The sequence below is a fragment of the Eubalaena glacialis genome, chromosome 3 (assembly GCF_028564815.1).
Source record: "Eubalaena glacialis isolate mEubGla1 chromosome 3, mEubGla1.1.hap2.+ XY, whole genome shotgun sequence".
Lineage (NCBI taxonomy): Eukaryota > Metazoa > Chordata > Mammalia > Artiodactyla > Balaenidae > Eubalaena > Eubalaena glacialis.
The window spans coordinates 86978814-86983767 of record NC_083718.1 but is presented as its reverse complement, the minus strand read 5'-3'; the positions used below and the strand labels follow the sequence as shown (position 1 = coordinate 86983767).

The window sequence follows — 4954 nt, the reverse complement described above, 5'->3', positions numbered from 1 at the left end:
AATATTTTGGTACATGACTCTTTCTGAATTATGGTTTTCTCAGGGTATATGCCCAGTAGTGGGATTGCTGGGTCATATGGTAGTTCTATTTTTAGTTTTTTAAGGAACCTCCATACTGTTCTCCATAGTGGCTGTATCAATTTACATTCCCACCAACAGTGCAAGAGTGTTCCCTTTTCTCTACACCCTCTCCAGCATTTATTGTTTCTAGATTTTTTGATGATGGCCATTCTGACCGGTGTGAGATGATACCTCATTGTAGTTTTGATTTGCATTTCTCTAATGATTAATGATGTTGAGCATTCTTTCATGTGTCTGTTGTCAATCTGTATCTCTTCTTTGGAGAAATGTCTATTTAGGTCTTCTGCCCATTTTTGGATTGGGTTGTTTGTTTTTTTGTTATTGAGCTGCATGAGCTGCTTGTAAATCTTGGAGATTAATCCTTTGTCCGTTGCTTCATTTGCAAATATTTTCTCCCATTCTGAGGGTTGTCTTTTGGTCTTGTTTATGGTTTCTTTTGCTGTGCAAAAGCTTTTAAGTTTCATTAGGTCCCATTTGTTTATTTGTGTTTTTATTTCCATTTCTCTAGGACCTGGGTCAAAAAGGATCTTGCTGTGACTTATGTCATACAGTGTTCTGCCTATGTTTTCCTCTAAGAGTTTGATAGTGTCTGGCCTTACACTTAGGTCTTTAATCCATTTTGAGTTTATTTTTGTGTATGGTGTCAGGGAGTGTTCTAATTTCATACTTTTACATGTACCTGTCCAATTTTCCCAGCACCACTTATTGAAGAGGCTGTCTTTTCTCCACTGTATATGCTTGCCTCCTTTATCAAAGATAAGGTGACCATATGTGCGTGGGCTTATCTCTGGGCTTTCTATCCTGTTCCATTGATCTATATTTCTGTTTTGGTGCCAGTACCAAACTGTCTTGATTACTGTAGCTTTGTAATATAGTCTGAAGTCAGGGAGCCTGTTAATCCCCCTTATTAATGCTGAGTTCCTTAGGAGGGAACCATTGCATATTAAGATCATCCTTATTGTAGATATTACAGCTTTGCAGTTATTGACAAGGGTTGACTGGGCCCATGTGGTTTTTAGCAAATAGTGGAAAGACAAGAGGTGGACAGCTTCTCACTGCTGCGGTGTCACATACCGGGAAATACCAGAATCCTCAGGACAAGCCTCAGACAAAAAAGACTATCCGGGATAGGACCCCGAATGCAGTTCGGTAAACTTTGCGGGAGCAGATGTACAGGTGATAATCAGCATGGAACACCTGGAATGGTAATCAGCATGGAACACTTGGAATGGTAATCAGCACGGAAAACGCTGAATGGGTTCTAAAACCTCTCCCACCGTCCCTGGGTGGGCTCGAACCACCAGCCTTTCGATTAACAGCCGAACGCGCTAACCCATTGCGCCACAGAGACAGCAGCACGCCGCTCTTCTGGCCTCTCTATGCAGTAGACACTTACCAATTCCTAGGCTGTGCCGCCTTTCTCGCAGGAAAACGGTACCAGTTCCAAAGCTTCGGGAAAACGGAAAGTTTAGAGCAGCCGATCGCACTGGACCTGAGACTGGGGCGAGGTCAGGAAAAGACAACACTAAGCACTATTATCATAGGGCAGCCACCCATGCAGACAATTCTGACAAGCACTTGAGAATACTCCCCCCTCCCTTGGACGCATTTCCCATCTGGTCCTCTCATCCTCCCACTCACTACAGGGAAGGATTCGTCACCTTTGTGTCCTGTCAGAACCCTTTACGCTCCGTGCAGGGCACAGAGATCCAGGCCACAGCCAAGGGGCAGCTGCACTTCCCAGAAGGGCCTTTCCCGAGGTAGGCGGTTCCAGCGCTCAGGCTGACCCGAGACCCCACTGCCCGCCAAGGCAACCGGGAAGGAGACCGGAGGGCAGCCGGTCCGGGGGGATTCCTACTAGCACAGAACGTGCCTGGCCTGCACTTCGGGGGCGGGGGGGAGCTGAATAAAACTCCTCCTGAAGCTTCTCTACAGCCTGAAGAGAACGGATTTCAGGTTCCTGAAAGGGCAAGGGGGCCTCCTCGCGAGGACAGAGGCTTCCCCTGGTCTTGGAGGACAAGTCCCGCAGAAGCTGCCTTTCAGAGACACGCCAAACGAAAGGAGCAATCTTGAGTGGAGATGTCTGCAAGGAGCTCTCAAGTGGTGTCGCCATTCTTATATACGGAGAGAGAGTGAGAAACCCAACGTGGGAAAATGTTTACTGTGCACTTACGTACAGAATATACGATGTTATTACTCTTGCAACTTTCTTGTATGTTTCAAAGGGCTTTGGTTTGGGTTCTTAATGAATGTTTGGAACTCGAGTCCCCGATTCTCTTGGGATGAGAACGCGGTAAATAAGACTTCGGGTTTGTACCATGCAGGGAGAAAAGAGCCGAGGCGAGAGCCGGCCAGCCCAGGCTGTTCCTTACATCTCACGTCCTCCAGCCTGCGCGACGTCAAGGACCCTGAGGCCGGGACTCAGCGGCATTTGGGGACTCAGTGCAGAAGCTCTTCTGCATCTGAACCTTGAAGCAAAACACAGCTCTGGTCGGGGCAGGAAGAGGAAGACTCCTGCCAGTGGAGACGCTGAAGGGGAAAAAAAGAAAAAAAAAAAAATGTTTACAAAGGCTTCCCTGACCGGGAATCGAACCCGGGCCGCAGCAGTGAAAGCGCCGAATCCTAGCCACTAGACCACCAGGGAACCATTGAGGAGCCCCGACGTAGCGTCTCCAGATGCAAATGGTAAAAGTCAAGATTAAACTTCAGAGACCCGGAGCGCAGGAACGGAGATTTCCCAGAAGCCCAGGGCTGAATGCAGCTGTGCAAGGCTCCCAGCCCTTGCCCGGCTGCTCATCACCCTTCGCCTCTCCGGTCTTGGGCGACGCCTTGGGCCCTGAGACAGGACCCAAGGTCCGTCCTGCTCTAGCTTCAGCGCTGTGTGCTGCCGAGCCAAGGTCCTGCTCTCTTTCTGAACCTCGCTTTTCCCTTGAGTCAGGTGCCGACTGGGATGTCAGCAGGTGATGGGCGGATCCGTCCACTTCCTGATCTCTGCCCTGGCTCTGGGGGCTCTCCTGGAGACGGCACCGGTACGGGCTCCTTCCCCTCCGCGACCGGCTCAATTCGTGGAGCCTGACGTTGTTCATTTCTGTGTCTTTGGCTCGGGTCCCCGGTGCACAGTTGGGTTCGGTCTCTTTTGTTGCGTCACGCAAATCAAACTGTTGCGTACGTGTGCCGAGGTGGGGGAAAGCCAAGTGTGCTTCACAGGGATGAACTCCTTGGTTTTCGGAGACATAACTCGTGTGAACACGTGGAAGAGGTTTAGGCGCCTGCTTAGTAGGTGAGGGGATTTCCGGATGTAAAAATGACCCGAAGTCAGCCTGGTCCTTTGCCCACTTGGATTAGCTGGCTGTGGCCTGCCCTCCGCAGTGCCTCAGAGCAGAGAAAGGAGGGCGGGTTCCTGGTGCTGAGCAGGCTCTCAGGCAGTAAGCGAACTCCTGCCCTGTACCTTGGGGATGGAAACTGAGGCTGCGCCCGCTGCCTCACCCCCTGCCTTTCGCCCGTTTGGGTTTTTTGAATGGGAAGGTAAAAACTTCAGAAAGGAAGGACGTTTGTTTCCGCCCGGTTTCGAACCGGGGACCTTTCGCGTGTGAGGCGAACGTGATAACCGCTACACTACGGAAACACGGCGGGTGCTACCGCCTTAGTGGCACGTCCCTGAAATCCGTAGGTCCTGCCACCACTATCCTAGTCGCCAACTTTTTCAACTGAAGAATGAACCTTGAAGCCCCGAGATCTCTCAGGCAAGGAGACTGCGGCTTCCGAGAGGCCCTGCTTTCAGGGTTCCTCGCCGGCCCCGAAGGGAGGACCCCCGAGCCTCCCACAGCCGGCCTTCGGGCTCCCGCACCGACCGCAGAGTCCGCGGATCCACGGCTGTGCCCCCGAGTGCAGGGGTCGCCCCCGCTGCCGACTCCTCAGCTCCCAGAAGCCGCGGGAGCCGGGGCTTCGGGCAAGTGCCCTTTGGGCCTAAGGGGAAAAGGTAGAGAAGTAGGTTCACTCCAGTGAGCTTCTCTCTCTCTGGAGCGGATCCTGTGGGTCCTAGCTGCATTTCTCCAAAGCCTGCAAACAGAATTCCTTTCATCCAGACTTGATTGAGTCGTTTTCAGGGTGAATGCTAGCTTGCTACAAACACTCCGTCGTACCTGAAGGAGGAAATCTACAACTTCCAGGTAAATTCTCTTTTCTTCCTTTGATTTCTTCAAACAACAACAACCAAAAAGACAGGTCACTGGTACACACTTGCACTTTTCTTATAATACTTAAGGTATGTCTGACTATCTATGAAAAGCTCTTGCTGTAGAAACATGTGCAAGAGATCGTCTACCATGAGCTAAACGATCGTCATGCCTGCCCAAGGTCCAAGAATCTGATGAAGCTGGATCCAGTCCCCCACTGCCTTTCGATCACCGGTTAGATCACCGTCCAAACCAACCAATTTTCCAGATGCAGGTCACTAATATGAGGGAGAAGAGGTCAGCTAAACATTTAAACAATCGCAATTTGTTCTGGGGCATGTTGAAAGTCAGCAGTGGTACAGTTAGAAGGGGAAATAAAAGACTTCATGATAACGATAATACCAGCTTTCTCGAGCTTTACTCAGTGACCAGCACTGTTCCTCAGTGCTTTACTGTGGAATAACTTACTAAGTCCACATAACAACCCTGGAAGATAGTGTAGGACTTTACCACCCCTTGTTGCAGATGAGAACACTGAGGCACTGAAAAGCTGAGCTAACCTTTCCAGGGTCTCACCCCCGGTGACAGTGAGAGCCAGCACTCAGACCCAGGCAGTTTGCCTCCAGAGCCCCTGCCCTTGGCCACCATGCTCACGGGTAACTGAGAAAACTTCACTGAGATTTGCATCCCTTCCTTGT

General features: G+C 50.5%; 2 non-coding genes across 2 annotated transcripts; both read right to left on the bottom strand.

The window, feature by feature from the left end:
* Positions 1 to 1358: 1358 nt before the first annotated feature.
* TRNAN-GUU (transfer RNA asparagine (anticodon GUU)) lies at positions 1359 to 1432 on the bottom strand. Its single transcript has one exon. It is a non-coding gene; the product is annotated as a tRNA-Asn (tRNA).
* A 2201-nt stretch (positions 1433 to 3633) lies between these two features.
* On the bottom strand, positions 3634 to 3706 carry TRNAV-CAC (transfer RNA valine (anticodon CAC)). Its single transcript has one exon. It is a non-coding gene; the product is annotated as a tRNA-Val (tRNA).
* Positions 3707 to 4954: the final 1248 nt, after the last annotated feature.